Below are 20,738 nucleotides of genomic sequence, written 5' to 3'. Positions count from 1 at the left end.
AATAATATGAGAAAGAGACCCCGGGGGCTGTAGGTTTCACTAGTGGCTTCCCTCGAGAAAAATAGCAAATGGTAGGCAAACAAATTACTGTTGGGCAATTGATAGAACTTCAAATAATCATGACGATATCCAGGCAATAATCATTATATAGGCATCATGTCCAAGATTAGTAGACCGACTCCTGCCGGCATCTACTACTATTACTCCACACATCGACCGCTATCCAGAATGCATCTAGTGTATTAAGTTCATGGGGAAATAGAGTAATGCAATAAGAACGATGACATGATGTAGACAAGATCTATCTATGTAGAGAGAGACCCCATCGTTTTATCCTTAGTAGCAACGATACATACGTGTCGGTTCCCTTTCTATCACTGGGATCAAGCACCGTAAGATCGAACCCACTACAAAGCACCTCTTCCCATTGCAAGATAAATAGATCAAGTTGGCCAAACAAAACCCAAATATTGGAGAAGAAATATGAGGCTATAAGCAATCACGCGTAAAAGAGATCAAAGAACTCAAATACTTTCATGGATATATTGATCTGATCATAAACTCAAAGTTCATACGATCCCAACAAACACACCGCAAAAGGAGTTACATCATATGGATCTCCAAGAGACCATTGTATTGAGAATTCAGCGAGAGAGAGGAAGCCATCTAGCTACTAACTATGGACCCGAAGGTCTACAAAGAACTACTCACACATCATCGGAGAGGCACCAATGGAGGTGGTGAACCCCATCCGAGATGGTGTCTAGATTAGATCTGGTGGTTCTGGACTCTGCGGCAGCTGGAATTGATTTTTGTCGACTCCCCTAGGGTTACTGGAATATTGGGATATTTATAGAGTAAAGAGGCAGTCCGCAGGGGCACCCGAGGTGGGCACAACCCACCAGGGCGCGCCTGGGCCTCCTGGCGCACCCTGGTGGGTTGTGCTCTCCTCGGAGCACCCCCCCAGGCCAGCCAGGGCCCATTAGGTGTCTTCTGGTCCACAAAAATTCTTCGTGAAGTTTCGTTGCATTTGGACTCCGTTTGATATTGATTTCCTGCGATGTAAAAAACATGCACAAAATAGCAACTGGCACTTGGCACTATGTAAATAGGTTAGTACCAAAAAATGATATAAAATGACTATAAAATGATTATAAAACATCCAAGATTGATAATATAACAGCATGGAACAATCAAAAATTATAGATACATTGGAGACGTATGAAGCATCCCCAAGCTTAACTCCTACTCGTCCTCGAGTAGGTAAGTGATAAAAATAGTATTTTTGATGTGGAATGCTGCCTAACATGTCTTATCATATTTCTTTTCTTTATAGCATGGACATTTGGACTTTTATATTGTTCAAAGCAATAGTCTAGTTTTGACATGATAATTTAAATACTCAAGCATATCAACACGCAACCATGTCATTCAAAATATCAACGCTGAAATAAGCTATCCCTAGCCCATCATGCTCAATCATTGATCCATTCATGAAACACACTCGCATATTAGGTACACCCAATACTCAAGTACGATCATATTGCCTCCTAGTTGGTGCTTTTATAAGAGAGGATGGAGACTCAAATTCAAAAATAAAAATTGCATAAAGCAAAAGAAAGGTCCTTCGCAGAGGGAAGTAGGGATTTGTAGAGGTGCCAGAGCTCAAAGCGAAAAACTTAGAGATAAAAACATTTTGGGAGGTGTATCCTTCCCACCAACGAAAAAAACTTAGAGTTAACAACACTTTCCATGCTAGATATATCGTAGGCGGTTCCCAAACAGAAAATAAAGCTTATTCCTTTTTCAATCATACATTCACTTTCCATGCCTAGCCGTATCCACGGTTCCCCTCCATACCAACACTTTCCAAGGAATTTATTATTTGACAACATAAAGTAAATTCATTTTTCATTTCGGGATTGGGCATCCCCAATACCTTTGCCTTAGTCTCGTGCAATGACAAGTGAATAAACACTCATCGTGAGAATAGCACATCTAGCATGGAAAATATTAGCCACCCCTCACCGCTCTGCGAGCGGAACGAACACACAAAAGAGAAGTTTATTTTGAAAATTAGAGATGGCACATACAAATTTGCTTAGAACGGCAAAAGAATACCGCATATAGGTAGATATAGTGGACTCATGTGGCAAAACTGGTTTAAAGGATTTTGGATGCACAAGTAGAGATCATACTTAGTGCAAAATGAAGGCTAGCAAAAGATTGAGAAGCGACCAACCAAGAAACGAATAATCTCATAAGCAAGCATTAAGCATAATTAACACCGAATAATGCACCACAAGTAGGATATAATTTCATTGCATAATTATTGACTTTCGTGCTTGCATAAGGAATCACAAACCTTAACACCAATATTCTTACTAAAGCATAATTACTCATCAACATAACTCACATCATCATATCTCAAAACTATTACTAAGAATCAAGTTTATTTTGTCCAATGATCTTCATGAAAGTTTTTATTATATCATTCTTGGATATCTATCACTTTGGAACTAATTTTCATATGTTGCTTTTGATAAGCTCAAAGAAATATAAGTGAAGATCATGAGCATATTTTTTTCTTTCTCTCAAAATAATTTAAGTGAAGCAAGAGAGAATTTCTTGAAAATTTTACTAACTCTCAAATAAATCTAAGTGAAGCAAGAGAGCATTTCTTCAAAAATACTAAAGCACACCATGCTCAAAAAGATATAAGTGAAGCACTAGAGCAAGTCCATAGCTCATAAAAGATTTAAGTGAAGCATAGAGAGCAATTCTAACAAGTCATGACATAATTTTGGCTCTCTCAAATAGGTGTGTCCAGCAAGGAATCAAGACTTAAAACACAAAATAAAACAAGCAAAGACTCATAACATACAAGACGCTCCAAGCAAAACACATAATATGTGACGAATAAAAATATAGCTTCGAGTAAAATACCGATGGTCGTTAGAAGAAGGAGGGGATGCCACTCGGGGCATCCCCAAGCCTAGTTGTTTGCTCACTTTTGGATAATATCTTGGGATGTCGGGGCATCCCCAAGCTTAGGCTCTTCTTACTCCTTATTCCTTCATCCATCGTAAGATAACCCAAAACTTGAAAACTTCAATCACACAAAATTCAACAAAACCTTCGTGAGATCCGTTAGTGTAAGAAAATAAATCACTACTATAAGTACTGTATCAAACCAATTCATATTTTGTTGTTGCATTATATCTACTGTATTCCAACTTTTCTATGGAAAAAACTCATCAAAGAAAACCATAGAGCCATCAAAACAAGCACACAACACAAACAAAACAGAATCTGTCAAAACAGAACAGTCTGTAGCAATCTGGGTATTTTGAAAACTTCTGGAACTCAAAAAATTCTGAAATATTTGGAAGACCTGAGCAATTTGTATATTAATCTTCTGCAAAAAGAATTGGCATTTTAGCACACTCTGGTAAAAAATGAGAATTGTTTTCGTGAGAGCAAAAGTTTCTGTTTTCAGCAAGATCAAACAACTATCACCCAAGAAGATCCTAAAGGCTTCACTTGGCACAAACACTAATTAAAACACAAAAAACACAATCATAACAGTAGCATAATTGTGTAAACACTCAAGAATAGAAAGTAAAAATCAAAAATAAATTTTATTCATTAGGTTGCCTCCCAACAAGTGCTATCGTTTTACGCCCCTAGTTAGGCATAAGATTTCAATGATGCTCACATGAAAGATAGTAATTGAAACACAAAGAGAGCATCATGAAACACATGGCAAACACATTTAAGTCTAACATAACTCCTATGCATAGGAGTTTTATAAGCAAACAAATTGTCAAGACAAGAAACATCTAACATATGCAAAGAAGATGAAGAAAACATTGACGATCTCAACATAACGAGAGGTAATTTAGTAACATGAAAATTTCTACAACCATATTTTCCTCTCTCATAATAATTACATGTAGGATCGTAATCAAATTCAACAATGTAACTATCACACAAACTATTCTCTTCGTGATCCACATGCATGCAAAGTTGACACTCTTCCAAAATAGTGGGATTAACATCAACTAAAGTCATGACCTCTCCAAACCCACTTTCATGAAAAATTTCATAAGATTGAACACTCTCCAAATATGTGGGATTATTTTTACCTAAAGTTGACGCTCTTCCAAACCCACTTCCAGTATTATTCCAAACATTATTATCAATATCATAGTCATCATGAGGCATAAATAAATTTTCAAGATCATAAGAAGAATCACCCCAATCATGATCATTGCAACAAGTAGTGGACATAGAAAAATTAGCATCCCCAAGCTTGGAGTTTTGCATATTATTAGCACAACTGACATTAATAGAATTTATAGTAAAATCATTGCAATCATGCTTTTCATTCAAGGAGCTATCATGAATCACTTCATAAATTTCTTCATCACAATTTTCAGATTCACGAATCTCAAGCAAAATTTCATAAAGATAATCTAGTGCACTCAACTCACTAGCAATTGGTTCATCATGATTGGATCTTTTAAAAAGATTAGAAAATGGATGAGGATCCATATCAATAGATTTTTAGCAAGCAAAGATGCAAGCAAAATGGAAGGCACATGGCAACACAAGCAAACAAGAGATCCGGCAAGAAAAAGGCAAACGGAAAGACGACAAATAAAAAGGCAAATATTTTTGTGAAGTGGGGGAGAGGAAAACGAGAGGCAAATGGCAAATAATATAAATTGCGAGGAGATGAGATTTGTGATTAGGAACCTGGTAGATGTTGAAGATCCTCCCCGGCAACAGCGCCAAAAATTCCTTTTGATGCGGCTCGAAGCTACGTCGGTATTTCCCCAAAGAGGAAGGGATGATGCAGCACAACAGCGGTAGGTATTTCCCTCAGTGATGAAACCAACATTATCAAACCAGTAGGAGAACAAAGCAACACAATGTAAACAGCACCTGCACACAAATAACAACCACTCGCAACCCGACGTGTTAAAGGGGTTCTCAATCCCTTTCGGGTAACGGCGCCAGAAATTAGCACGTGGACGGGAGAAAGTTGTAATAGATAGATAGATCGAACGCCAAATAAAATAAATAATAATAAAATGCAGCAAGATATTTTTGTGTTTTTGTTTTAATAGATCTGAAAATAAAAGCAAAGGAATAGTAGATCGCAAAGGCAAATAATATGAGAAAGAGACCCGGGGGCCGTAGGTTTCACTAGTGGCTTCTCTCGAGAAAAATAGCAAACGGTCGGTAAACAAATTACTGTTGGGCAATTGATAGAACTTCAAATAACCGTGACGATATCTAGGCAATGATCATTATATAGGCATCACGTCCAATATTAGTAGACTGACTCCTGCCTGCATCTACTAATATTACTCCACACATCGACCGGTATCCAGCATGCATCTAGTGTATTAAGTTCATGGGGAAACGGAGTAATGCAATAAGAACGATGACATGATGTAGACAAGATCTATCTATGTAGAGATAGACCCCATCGTTTTATCCTTAGTAGCAACGATACATACATGTCGGTTCCCTTTCTGTCATTGGGATCAAGCACCGTAAGATCGAACCCACTACGAAGTACCTCTACCCATTGCAAGAAAAATAGATCAAGTTGGCCAAACAAAACCCAAATATCAGAGAGGAAATACGAGGCTATAAGCAATCACGCATAAAAGAGATCAAGGAAACTCAAATACTTTCATGGATATAAAAAGATAGATCTGATCATAAACTCAAAGTTCATCCAATCCCAACAAACACACCGCAAAAAGATTTACATCATATGGATCTCCAAGAGACCATTGTATTGAGAATTCAGCGAGAGAGAGGAAGCCATCTAGCTACTAACCACGGACCCGAAGGTCTACAAAGAACTATTCACGCATCATCGGAGAGGCACCAATGGAGGTGTTGAACCCCATCTGAGATGGTGTCTAGATTGGATCTGGTGGTTCTGGACTCTGCGGCGGATAGAATTGATTTACGTCGACTCTCCTAGGGTTTCTAGAATATTGGGGTATTTATAGAGCAAAGAGGCGGTCCAGGGGCACCCGAGGTGGGCACAACCCACTAGGCCGCGTCTGGGCCTCCTGGCGCGCCCTGGTGAGTTGTGCTCTCCTCGGAGCACCCCCCAGCCGCAGCCAGGGCCCATTAGGTGTCTTCTGGTCCATAAAAATCCTCCGTGAAGTTTCGTTGCATTTGGACTCTGTCTGATATTGATTTCCTGCGATGTAAAAAACATGCAGAAAATAGCAACTGGCACTTGGCACTATGTCAATAGGTTAGTACCAAAAAATGATATAAAATGATTATAAAACATCCAAGATTGATAATATAACAGCATGGAATAATTAAAAATTATAGATACGTTGGAGACGTATCAGCAAGGAGCCCTTCATACTCAGTTGTATTGTTGGTGGCTTCTTCCCGGACAAAATTCATTTGGACGACGTACTTCAAGTGCTCCCCGGAGGGGGCAACAAGAAGCACGCCAGCCCCTGCACCTTGTAGGGAAAAAGCACCATCAAAATACACAATCCATTCTTGGGGTGATCCCTTGCCGGGGATAGCTGTCTCTATCACTTCCTCATCAGGGGTTGGCGTCCATTCTGCAATAAACTCTGCCAGTGCCCTTCTCTGAATAGTTGATGTGCTCTCAAACTTCAAACCAAAGCTGGGTAACTCGAGAGCCCATTCCACTATTCTGCCAGTTGCCTCGGGGTTTTGGAGTATCCTTTGCAACGGAAAAAGAGTGACAACCGTGATCTCGTGGGCTTGGAAGTAGTGGCGCAGTTTCCTTGAGGCCATAATGAGACCAAAGATCAATTTTTGCACGCCAGAGTACCTCGTTCTAGCCCCCCTGTAACAAGGAGCTGACGAAGTACACTGGGAGCTGCACCACTTTCTTCCTTGCCTCGTCCTTGGGGTTGTTCTCGTTGTCGTGCTCATTGCTGTCCTGATCCTTCTCTGGCTCTGCCGTTTTCTGCCCACTTTCTGCCTCATCCACTTCTCGTTGCGCTACTAAGGCTGCACTGACCACTTGGTTGGTTGCCGCCAAGTATAGCAACAACGGTTCTTGAGGTTTGGGCGCAACCAAGGTAGGCACAGATGACAGATAGGCCTTCAACTCCTGCAGAGGTGCATCTGCTTCCGGGGTCCACTCCATAGGCCCTGCCTTCTTCAAAATTTTAAAGAACGGCAGGGCACGCTCGGCAGACTTGGAGATGAATCTGCTTAGCGCGGCAACGCATCCTGTTAAGCGCCTCACATACTTAACTGTCCTTGGCGCCTGGATCTGCTCTATGGCTTTGATCTTGTCGGGGTTTGCTTTGATCCCCCGATGGGACACAAAGTAACCAAGTAGCTTGCCGGAGGGAACACCAAACACACACTTCTCCGGATTAAGCTTCAAATTGATCTTGCGCAGATTAGCAAATGTCTCCTCCAAATCCTGGATAAGGGTGGCCTTATCCTTGGTTTTGACCATGATATCATCCATATAGGCTTCCATATTTCTGTGTAACTGTGGCTCAAAACCAATCTGGACTACCCTTGCAAAAGTGGACCAGGCACTTTTTAATCCGAATGGCATGCAGACAAAGCAGTATGTACCACATGGAGTGATGAATGACGTCTTCTCTTCATCTTCTTTGGACATGAAGATCTGGTGATATTCGGAGTACGCGTCCAGAAAGGAGAGCAAATCACAACCTGAAGTGGAATCCACAATCTGGTCGATGTGCGGCAAGGGAAATGGGTCCTTCGGGCAAGCCTTGTTGAGATGCGTGAAATCAATGCAAAGCCTCCATTTCCAATTAGCCTTACGGACTACCACTGGATTTGCTAACCACGTAGGATGCAGTACTCCTCAGACCGAACCAGCTTCCTCCAGTGTCTTGATCTCTTCGGCAATGAACTATTGCCTCTCCAAGGCCTGCTTCCGGACATTCTGCTTGATAGGTCGGGCATGTGGGCAGACAGCAAGGTGGTGAAAGTACCATCAACGCTAGCCAGCCCTTCTGGGACCTTCTTCACTTGGGGTGCAACAACCTTGGATCTCTTGCTGTCGGAACACTCCGGCACGTCGTCAACGGGTGCCGTGCACTCGGAGGGGGTACGCTTCCCAGACTCCTTGCCGGAGGTCCTACAATCCGTCTTCTTTCCTTTGCTTTCCTTGGCGGGAGCTTCCTCTCCCTCTGCTGCGACTACATCCCGGTACATCTTGTCCACACAGATAATTGCATCCTTCTCATCCGACGGGATAGTGATGACTCCCAGTGGCCCGGGCATCTTCAAAGTGTTGTAAGCATAGTGGGATGCCGCCATGAACTTGGCCAGGGCTGGGCGTCCAAGAATCCCATTGTACGGCAGGGGGAGATCAACCACATCAAACACAATCTTCTCAGTCCGATAGTTCAGTTCTCCCCCAAACGTCACCGGCAATGTAATCTTCCCTTTGGGATGGCTCCTGCCGGGATTAACTCCTTGAAATGTGTCGGTAACCTCTAGCTCTTCTTCTTCTATCTGAAGCTTGCTGATGACTGCCGGGGAGATCAGATTCAACCCGGCCCCGCCATCCACTAGCATCTTTGTGACCTTGAGGTTGAGAATTGTTGGGGAGACCAACAATGGCAAACATCCTACCGCAGTGGTGCGGCCAGGGTGATCCTCCTCGTCAAAGATGATGGGCGTGCGGGACCATTTGAGCGGCTTCCGGGCCTCTGGCTCCATGACATTGATCTCTCGTGCCCACCGCTTGAGCTGGCGGTGAGAGGCGTGCAAAGATGCACCCCCATCAATGCATAGGGCGTCAGTGGCCTTCTGAAACTCATGCTCACTGGTTTCCTCTTCATCCCATCTATCACTCACATCATCACAGATCTCTTTCTCTTGACCCCCTGGCGGTCTTTCCTTGGTTCCGAAAGGGCTTGCCAGGGCGATTTGCTTCACCGCCTCGGCCCTTACCACCAGCAGCATTCTGACCTCTTTCCTTGTCACGCTTATCATATTCTGCCCTCTACTTCTTGACAAGCTGCTCAACCTGGTAACACTCCTGAAGATCGTGGCCCTTGGTCTGATGGATCTTGCAGTACGGCCCATCACCTTTCCCAGCTTTCTTGGCGGCACCGACTTCCCGACAGGCAGTGCAAGCGGCAGCTTCCTTGCCGGGGGCCTCAGCCTTGGCCTTCTTGCCGGTACTAGGTGTGCCCGGACCTTCCACAGTCATCACTGCCTTATCTCTTGGCTTTTTACTGCACTTCTTGCTCTTTATCTGACTGGTTGATTCATCCTCATCCTCTGAATCAAAATTGATGCAATCTTCCTCTCCGGGCAACGTCCTTCCTTCCTCCATCTGAGAACACTTATCCACCAGTGTGTATTGATCCTTCACAGTCTTGGGCAACCGCATGTTCATCTTGGAACGAATGTGACGGTTGCGCACATTGGACTGGAAAGCTGCTATAACAGCTGTCGGATGGATATTTGGAATATTTCTACGAACTTTACTGAATCTTTGCAGATACTTACGAAGAGTTTCTCCTTCCTTCTGCTGAAGAAGTTGTAGGTCGCTGGGCCTGCCGGGCTCTTGGTGGCCACCGGTGAAGGCACCGATGAACTCGTGGCACAGGTCTGCCCATGACGAAATGGAGTTCTCCGGCAGGTGCATTAGCCAAGACCTGACATTGGACTTGAGGGCCAAAGGGAAGTAGTTGGCGAACACCTTCTCATCCCTTCCCCCGGCAGCCTGAACAGTGATGGTGTAGATGCTCAGGAACTCTGCCGGGTTCAGCCTCCCATCGTACTTCTCAGGTATCTCTAGCTTGAACGTGCGAACGGATGGCCAACGGACTTGCCACAACTCTCGTGTAAAGGTGGGGCAGCCAACCTCGAAAGGTAGGCACCCGCCAACACCGAGCGCAGGCTCGTCGAAGTTGAGGCCATCGCACCCGTCGGTCTGGCGGAGATCGTCGCGGCGTCGATCTACGACAACACGCGCGTCTCCCCGCCGCCTATCATCCGGGGCTCGGCGTTGGCTTGGACGTGCTCAAGGATCAGAAGAGGCCATCGAGACATCGTCGGGGTCTTGATTCTGCTGCGCCCGCACCGTCTATCGTGGTGGGGACTGCACTGTGGGGATGGCCCCCTCCGTTCGGCCAGCAGTACAGGCGGTTGCTGTTGCTTGGGGAGGTTGCGGTGGGCCAGCTCGTCGTGAGCCCCTAGCTTCGGCGAAACCGAGCAGGCCCTGGATGGTGGCACGCTATTCATCCATCTGCTCGGCTGCCGGCGGAACCCTCAATAGCAGTTGAGCTCGAGCCATAGCCTCCGTGGTTGTGCTTGGCATAGATGTCGATGACGTCGACCGCACCGTCGCCTGGCTCCTGACGGTGCTAGCGGCAGTGGCGGCGCTGCCACGCCCACGCTGCGGCGGGACGACCACCTGGGTAGCGGGGTTGCACGGCAGTGGTGCTCGAGGGTCAGCGGCTCCGTCGAGCGCAGCGGTCTGGTTAGCTCGTCCGGGAGGAGGCGCATGCGCCGCGGTCGCTCCCGTGGTGAGGGCGGCCGGAGGGCGATGGTTTATCTCGGACTGAGCGCCGTTGCTGCGGCTGTGCCCGTCGGTGGGAGGAGGGGTGCGGACGGAGTGACCCCCTCGCCCGCACCTTGCGGAGCGTGACCATCGAGGTGCTACTGATGTTGTTCTCCTCTGGTACCTCCTGCCTCCGTGGCGGCCGCGGGGGAAGTGGTGATGGCGCCACCTGCTCCAACCATGTCCCCAGCAGCGTCCACGTCCTTGCTTGCCTCCGCATCGCCCACGGCATTAGAGGCCATGGACGGTGGAGCCTTCGAGGTGGATGGATGGGCCGAAGTACCGGACTTCTTCTTCTAGGGTGCCATGGTCGATGGCGTCGTCGAAGATGGAGATGGTCACCAAGATGACGCGCTGCGCACGCTTTCAAGTTCGCGCAAGCGAGCCCCCTACCTGGCGCCTATGGGACCAGGAGGCCCCTTGCTGGTTCGGCAGGGGGACGTCTCGTTGCACAAAGAGCAGACCAGCGTACGGCAGCACGGCAGAGAGCACATAAGCAATTTACCCAGGTTCGGGCCGCCGCGAGGCATAAAACCCTACTCCTGCTTTGGTGGATTGATGGTGGAATGGTGGTGGCGAATCGTACTACACTTGCCCGGCAGGGGTTGCCTTAGGGCTATAGCGACTACGCGCGTACGGGGGTGTAGGTTCATCAACTTTGCAACCCTTCCCACGGGTGCCATGGGCCTCCTTTTATAGATCAAGAGGTCACCACAATGGCAAAGTAGTCATTATGCACTGATATGATAGCAAACAGTGCTATCATACCTAACTCTACGGGCTGACAGGGCGCATTAAATGCACCGCTTAGTGTCACGTCGCTGGTTGCCCGGCAAGGCTTGTCGGGCTATCTTGCCAGCTCCGTGCATGTTCTCTTGACACGTCGTAGGATGGGTGTCATCTGCGGGTTTCTTCTATAGGAAATGGCTGCCATGTGGTGAATGGCTGTCACCTAATCATCTTGCGGCTTGACACCGCACTGATCGACGACGTGGATGGTGGCTAAGTGGTTGGTGGAGTGGTTTGCCTCCGCGAGCCCCGGTAGGCCCTGCCGGGGCGCCTTGGGCGCCTGCTTCTGGGGGTGGCCTCGTCCCTTGCCGGGCTCGCCTGCCCGGAAAGGGAGGCCATTTTCTTGGCGATATATCGCACCTCTGGCTTGGCCTTAGTCTTGCTGAGCTGCATGTTGGTTCTTCGAATCTCTTGATCCATTGAACTCTGGCTTGGGCTGGCGCTTCAATCTTGCTATTGTGCCTGTGCACAGTCAGGGCAACAGACCCAGGGTTTGTTGCACCGACACCCAAGCTTAGACTTTTTGACATCCTTGAATATTACCTTGGGGTGCCTTGGGCATCCCCAAGCTTAGGCTCTTGCCACTCCTTATTCCATAGTCCATCAAATCCTTACCCAAAACTTGAAAACTTCACAACCCAAAACTCCAACAGAAAATCTCGTAAGCTCCGTTAGTATAAGAAAATAAATCACCACTTTTGGTACTGTTGTGAACTCATTCTTTATTTATATTGGTGTAATATATACTGTATTCCAACTTTTTCATGGTTCATACCCTCCGATACTAGCCATAGATGCATCTAAATAAGCAAACAACACGCGAAAACAGAATCTGTCAAAAACAGAACAGTCTGTAGCCATCTGAATATTTCGAATACTTCTGTAACTCCAAAAATCTTGAGAAAACATTAAATCCTAGATAATTATTTAATTAATCTTCTGCAAAAAGAATCAGTATTTTATCACATTCCTGCTAAAAATAAAAAATTGTTTTCGTGAGTGTAAAAGTTTCTGTTTTTTAGCAAGATCAAATCAACTATCACCGTCAGTTATCCCATAGGTCTTACTTGGCACAAACACTAATTAATACACAAAACCACATCTAACCAGAGGCTAGATGAAATATTTATTTCTAAACAGGACCTAAAAAGCAAGAACAAAAATAAAATTGGGTTGCCTCCCAACAAGCGCTATTGTTTAACGCCCTTAGCTAAGCATAAAACACGAATCGATATAAGTATTATCATCTTTGGCATGTGATCCATAAGTGGATCTCATAATAGATTCATAAGGCAATTTAATTTTCTTTCTTGGAAAGTGTTCCATGCTTTTCCTTAACGGAAATTGAAATCTAATGTTTCCTTCCTTCATATCAATAATTGCACCAATCGTTCTAAGGAAAGGTCTACCAAGAATAATAGGACATGTAGGATTGCAATCTATATCAAGAACAATGAAATCTACGGGCACATAATTCCTATTTGCAACAATAAGAACATCTTTAATTCTTTCCATATGTTTCTTAATAGTGGAATCCGCAAGATGCAAATTTAAGGAACAATCATCAAATTCACGGAAACCTAACACATCACATAAAGTTTTCGGAATCGTGGAAACCCTAGCACCCAAATCACACAAAGCATAGCATTCATAATCTTTAGTATTAATCTTAATAGTAGGTTCCCACTCATCATAAAGTTTTCTAGGGATAGAAACTTCCAAATTAAGCTTTTCTTCATAAGATTGCATCATAGCATCAACGATATGTTTAGTAAAAGCTATGTTTTGATTATAAGCATGAGGAGAATTCAACATGGTTTGCAACAAGGAAATACAGTCTATCAAAGAGCAATTATCATAATTAAAGTCCTTGAAATCCAAAATAGTGGGTTCATTGCTATCTAAAGTTTTGACCTCTCCAATCCCACTTCTATCAATTTTTGCATCAAGATCTAAAAACTCCGAATCATTGGGACGCCTTCTAACTAAAGTTGACTCATCTCCAGCCCCATCTTTATCAAGATTTACATTGGAAAACAAAGATTCAATAGGAGTCACATCAATCACTTTAAGATCTTCATCATTATTTTCACGGAAACTAGAAGAACACGCTTTTATAAACCAATCTTTCTTAGCACGCATCTTAGGGGTTCTTTCTTTGCACTCATCAATGGAAATTCTCATGGCTTTGAAAGACTCATTGATATCATGCTTTGGTGTAATAGATCTAAGTTTCAAAGAATCAACATCAAGAGAAATTCTATCCATGTTCCTAGCCAAATCATCAATCTTAAGCAATTTTTCTCCAATCAAGACATTGAAATTCTTTTGCCAACTAATAAATTATTTAACACTATTCTCAAATTCATAGGGCATCTTATTATAATTTCCATAATAATTTTTGTAGGAATTACCATAATTAGCAAACAATTTCATAAGCTCATCCATCCTTCCACTCAAAACATTTATTTCTTCAATTGCATGCACTTTTTTACTAGTGGAAGATCTTTCGGTATGCCATTGAGAATAATTAACCATAATATTATGTAGGAGCTTAGTAGCTTCTCCTAAAGTAATTTCCATAAAAGTGCCTCCCGCGGCCGAATCTAAAAGATTTCTAGAAGCAAAATTAAATCCGGCATAATTTTTTTGTATAATCACCCACAAATTCAAACCATGTGTAGGGAAATTTCTAATCATCAATTTCATCCTCTCCCAAGGATGTGCAACATGTTCATGATCAAGTTGCTTAAAATTCATAATATCGTTCCTAAGGGAGATGATCTTAGCGGGAGGAAAGTACTTGGAAATAAAAGCATCTCTACACTTATTCCATGAATCAATACTATTTTTAGGCAAAGATGAAAACCAAGTTTTAGCGTGATCCCTAAGCGAGAACGGAAATAACTTCAACTTAACAATATCATTATCCACATCTTTTTTCTTTTGCATATCGTACAAATCAATGAAATTATTAAGATGGGATGCGGCATCTTCATTGGGAAGTCCAGAAAATTGGTCTTTCATAACAAGATTCAGCAAAGTAGTATTAATTTCACAAGATTCTTCATTAGCATCGGGAGCAATTAGAGTACTAATAAAATCATTATTATTAGTGTTGGAAAAGTCACACAATTTGGTGTTATCTTGAGCCATCATGACAAAGCAAGCAATCCAACACACGAGCACACAAAAAGCATACGAAGAAGACGAACGAAAGAGGGGAGAAGAAAAGGCGAATCTTTTCAAAAATCGTTTTAGAAGTGGGGGAGAGGAAAACGAGAGGCGAATGGCGAATAATGTAATGCGAGGGATGAGAGTTTGTGATGGGTACTTGGTATGTCTTGGCTTGGTGTAGATCTCCTCGGCAACGGCGCCAGAAATCCTTCTTGCTACCTCTTGAGCTTGCGTTTGTTTTTCCCTTGAAGAGGAAAGGGTGATGCAGCAAAGTAGCGTAAGTATTTCCCTCAGTTTTGAGAACCAAGGTATCAATCCAGTAGGAGACAACGCGCAAGCCACCGAATACCTGCACAAACAAACACCAACTTGCAACCAACGTGACAAAGGGGTTGTCAATCCCTTCACGGTTATTCGCAAAGTGAGATCTCATAGAGATGGATAAACGGTAAAGTAATATTTTTGGTATTTTTGGTTTATGGAACGGAAAGTAAAGATTGCAAAATAAGGGAATGGCGACAGAAATTGGCAAGTTGACGAAAAACTAATATGATGTAAAATAGACCCGGGGGCCATAGGTTTCACTAGAGGCTTCTCTCAAGATAGGAATTATTACGATGGGCGAACAAATTACTACCGAGCAATTGATAGAAAAGCGCAAAGTTATGACGATATCTAAGGCAATGATCATGAATATAGGCATCACGTCCGTGTCAAGTAGACCGAAATGATTCTGCATCTACTACTATTACTCCACACATCGACCGCTATCCAGCATGCATCTAGAGTATTAAGTTCATAAAGAACAGAGTAACGCTTTAAGCAAGATGACATGATGTAGATGGATTAACTCAAGAAATATGATGAAAACCCCATCTTTTTATCCTCGATGGCAACAATACAATACGTGCCTTGCTACCCCTGCTATCACTGGGAAAGGACACCCCAAGATTGAACCCAAAGCTAAGCACTTCTCCCATTGCAAGAAAAACCAATCTAGTTGGCCAAACCAAATCGATATTTCGAAGAGACTTGCAAAGATATCAAATCATGCATATAAGAATTCAGAGGAGATTCAAATAATATTCATAGATAAGCTGATCATAAATCCACAATTCATCGGATCTGGGCAAACACATCGCAAAAGAGTATTACATCGAATAGATCTCCAAGAACATCGAGGAGAACTTTGTATTGAGAATCAAAGAGAGAGAAGAAGCCATCTAGCTACTAGCCCAGGACCCGTAGGTCTGAAGTAAACTACTCACACTTCATCAGAGAGGCAATGGTGTTGATGTAGAAGCCCTCCGTGATCAAATCCCCCTCGGGCAGGATGCCGGAAAAGGCCCCAAGATGGGATCTGACGGGTACATAAGGTTGCGGCGGTGGAAAAGTGATTTCATGGCTCCCTGGATGTTTTTGGGGTATAAGAGTATATATAGGAGGAAGATCTAGGTCAGGAGGTCTACGAGGGGCCCACAAGGTTGGGGGACGCCCTCCACCCTTGTGGCCGCCTCGTGGCTCTTTTGACTTACACTCCAAGTCTCCTGGGTGTCTTCTGGTCCAAGAAAAATCATCGCGAAAGTGTTATTCCGTTTGGACTCCGTTTGGTATTCCATTTCTGCGAAACTCTAAAACAAGGAAAAAACAAAAACTGGCACTGGGCTCTAGTTTAATAGGTTAGTCCCAAAAATCATATAAAAAGCATATTAATGCATATAAAACATACAAAAAAAATAATACAATAGCATGGAACAGTAAAAAATTATAGATACGTTGGAGACGTATCATGCAACTTCCTATTTGCTGTCGAGTGTCGTAGATATGTTGGTGGGTGCAGCATTGGGATCTTCTGGGTGGATGTGCACTAGCTTCGTCTCGCCGAACGACTGGAAAGCGGACTCCGCAGCCGATTTCTTGGAGCGTAGCAGATCACTCGGATCGGCATTTTCTTGTACTCTTCTAATTCCACCGTAGCCATCTATTCATCTGCAATCTTTGACCCTTGCTGCAAACACTCCTCGGCATGCTGCCTATTTCCCATGACAGTGATCACGCCTTTGGGGCCATGCATCTTCAGCTTGAGGTACAGATAGCATGGGCGAGCCATGAAGCTTGCATAAGCTGGTCGACCAAGGATGACATGATAGGCGCTGTGGAAATCTACCACTTCGAAGGTCGGCCTTTCCTTTCTGAAGTTTATTTCATCTCCAAAGACCACATCCAGGGCGATCTACCCGAGTCACTTTGCTTTCTTGCCAAGGATCACTCCGTGGAACTGCATGCTGCTCCCGCTGAGGCAAGACATTGGGATGCCCATTCCCTTTAGGGTCTCGGTGTGGAGTATGTTCTGTCTGCTTCCACCGTCCATGAGAACCTTACGCAACCGAGTGCCTCCGACCACTGGATCGACCACCAGCGCCTGCCGCCCAGGGGTGGCAATGTAGGTTGGGTGATCCGACTAGTCAAAAGTGATCGGAGTCTTCGACCAGTTGAGGAATTTAGTCGTCGCTGGCATGGCCATGTTTACTTCACAGTTAATGACTTTTAGTTAACTCTTGCTCTCAACATTTGCGAAGATCACCAAAGTCACCTTGACGCTAGGGTAAGCCTCATCTTTGTTTTCATCACCATCATCGTCTGGACTCTTATCATTCGGCTGGCCGTCTCGGAATTGCTGAATCGTAGTCTGCACTGCCGAGTGGTATGTTTGGGAAATATCAGATTACCCTCTTCATCTTTCTTGGTGTGGATATGACATGGGAGATCAAGAACGCCTTGGCTCGACTGATCCTTCTTCTTTTTCACATTCCACTTTTCTTTGGCCTTCCCCTTATTCTTGGCTTGTTCGGTCAGAGCTGCGGCTTCAGCCTGGGTCGGACCCTCGGCTTTGCGTTTCTGCTTCCGACTGGGGTTATTGTTTCCGGACTGGGTCCGTCGGTCTTTCCTTTGCCATTACAGAGACGGTCCTCTTCCTCACCATTCGCATACCGAGTGGCGATTTCCATCATTCGGCTCATGGTCAAGGGCTCTGATCGACGAAACTTCAGGATGAGTTCCCGATACCCGACACCTGCCCTTGAAGGCGCAGACGGCTTGATGCTCGGTGACGTTTTCAACCACGTGATGCTGAGTAGTCCAGTGCTGAATGTACTCCCTCAAGGTTTTATTCGGTTTTTGAACATAATGCTGCAACTCAGTCAATCCAGCCGGACATTTGCACGTGCCTTCGAATATCTTGATGAACACTAGAGCCAGATCCTCCCAGCAGTAGATGCTAGCGGGGGATGAGCTGGTTGAGCCAGGCCGACCCTTCCAACATCAAAGGCAAATGCTTCATGGCCACATAATCGTTGCAGCCACCAATCTGCACAGCCAGTCGGTAGTCTTCCAGCCACGTCTCTAGTTTGGACTCACCGGTAAACTTGCGTATCCCCGCCGCCAATCTGAAATTGGGGGGAATCTCTGCGGCCCTGATGGCTCTGCTGAAACACTCGGGACCAGAGATGAAGGCTCCACTTCCACTCGGATGGTCCTTGTCCATGCTTTCTCTGTGGGCTCTGGCTCTATCTGCCAGATTATGGGCGAGAACTGCCTCGCATTGAACCGTGGATTGCGGAGATCAACTGGTTCCCTTTGGTAACCACCGCCACCGTGATGGGGAGGGCTAGCCTTCCGGTCGTCACCATACGGACACCTATCATCATACCGCCAGGGCGCGTATGAGTCATCTTTCAGAGGGGGCATCGGCATACGGTGACGATCATCACGATGTCGCTGTGGTGCGAACCGATCGCGACCCTGTTCCGGGTACTGATCCTGGCGACGGCCTCGATTGTCCCATCGCTAAGGCGACTGTATGTTCCTTCTCAGGGCAGCTGGGCTGTGAGCCGACTGGGCAATGTCAGCCCTGGCAGATTTGCTATGAATCCTATTGCACGTCTGGGAGATAGCTGAATTCTGCTCTTTAGCAGCCTTGAGTAGGGCTCTAATCTCCTAGAGACCCTCCCATGCCTCTGACTAGGACGGCTGGATGGAATCGACTATCCGAGTGGCGGCCGCCAAATTCTAAATTGGAGTGCGGAATACCTGGTAATCTCATTGCGGATCACTCGAAAACAACTGCCGTTGCCGACGACTGGAACTGGGTTGTTGCTGCCGGCGCGCTCGATCATCGAGTGACTTATGGAGCTCCTCTAGACAAGTGCGCTCAGCCAAGTTGGCCAGGCGCATGGCTTCCAAGGCCTCAGCCTTGGGAATCGTCCCAACGATGGGTGTCCGGAGGGCCTGCTCGTTCCTGCGCTGCAACTCCTTCCTTTGTTGCTGATTGAGGGGCTGGGGGTAGTACTCGTCATCGTGACGGTTCTCGCCGCCATCAATGTCGATGTGCGACGGGTCAACGACTCCCGCACCGCCATGGGGATACCTGGGTGGACTGTGTTGGGAACCGGCCATCAACACCTCCGCAGCAGGGTCGCTGCTCTCGTACTCGGATACGCCGTCTGAGTAGTCATGCAAGGAGCCGAACAAGTCGAGGATGGGCTCATCGGGCTCGATCGCCACGATCTGCGGGGCCGCAGCCTGGAGGGCGACCGCGTGCTTGACCCACCGCTGGAGCCGCGAGTGCCCGGAGCGCTTGCGACGACGAACAACTGGGTGGGGAGCTGTCGACTGGTGTGGAGTCGACGACTGACGAAGAAGAACACCGTAGGGTAGCGCCTTAACATCCAGCGAGGCTTCCTGGAGCCACGCTAAACCGAAGTTGAGGGCGCCGAAACGGATCTCATCGACGAATGTCAATCCGCCGCCGAAAACCATGGTAAAGGTGGGAAAATCGCAACTACGCTGGAAGTCACTAGACGCCTGCCCCACGATGGGGGCCAACTGTCATGGGTGTAAGTCTGACAATAATGTATAGGGGTACGAATTAGAGGGCAGAGCCTAGCTACGATGTAGTTGTTACACTCGGATTTACGAGTTCAGACCCCTCATGGTGTAGGTAATAGCCCTACGTCTTGGTGCTCTGGAGCTGTTTAGATTGAGTGTATGGTTTACAGAAGATGTTAACCCTTGTTATGGAGCCGAGAGGTGGCTTATATAGAGTCCGCCAGACCCCTTGTGAATGCTGCCATAACCAAGGGTTAAAGGGAGGTTTTAAGGGTGCCAGTTACTGGTAACGGATGTATTAATTACACTTGATAATTGTGCACGCACGTCCTGACCATTTGCGGTCCTGAGGAGCCTCCTGGTCTTCTCCGTCCGAGTGAAGTCAGGTACTCCGAGTGAAATAAGATGGTCGAGTGGAGTACTTACTCCGAGTGGTTGTTGGCTTCCAAGTGAGCTTCAGGTATAGTACATATGAACGGTGATCTGGCCCAGGGGCCCAGTACATGGTGCATGGTGTCCTTGGGTAGGGTCTGTAGGTCAGGCCTGTTATCCTATCCCTAGTACATGTCCTTGTCAGGACCCCCACGAGCCAACTACCCAACCCTGACATGGGCTCCAACCCCAGATCATCCGGCCAATGCCCGGGCGTCCGGATAGGAACATCCGGTCCTGCCTGCGCGCAGTTCAACCCAAGTGGCCATGTATCCCTCTCTCTCGCCCCTAATCCGGCTTAGACTATATATAATAGTCGGCCCCTACCTCCTCTATAGGGTTAGCAAAGCATATATTAGACTACATCGAGAGAGCTTTGGTCCTTGTACCTCCTTCCCAGGAGAAGAATCCCTCAAAGATTACAAGACCTTCCATGTGGAGAAGGATCTCATCATAGATCATCAAGCCACCTTATCTTCCTTTGGGATTTGGGAAGACTTTGCCCTTGCTACTCTTTTCTCTTTGTTATTCATGCATCTTGTGTCTTGTATGTGTTTGCTTTGAGAGTGGATGTGTAACTGTGTATTGTGTTGAGTGTTTCCTTTTGTGATCTTGAGTGTTCCTTTCCCCCTCCAAGTGTGAATGATTAGGTCACCCTTGGGACTCTTCCACATATCATCTGGTATCATAAGCAAGGTTGGCCACATCTTAGAGCCCTCTCCCCCCTCACCTTTCTAGCATTTTTTGTTTGTTCTACCCTAAATTCAAAAATTCCCCGCCAAAAATAGCCCTACCAATTTCTTGCAACTTATTGGTTTTGTGAGATTTTATTGATTTGGATCCATATAGTTGATGC

The sequence above is a fragment of the Triticum aestivum genome, chromosome 7D, assembly GCF_018294505.1.
Source record: "Triticum aestivum cultivar Chinese Spring chromosome 7D, IWGSC CS RefSeq v2.1, whole genome shotgun sequence".
Taxonomy (NCBI): domain Eukaryota; kingdom Viridiplantae; phylum Streptophyta; class Magnoliopsida; order Poales; family Poaceae; genus Triticum; species Triticum aestivum.
The sequence above is the reverse complement of the archived record's forward strand: the minus strand, read 5'-3'. Positions refer to the sequence as shown.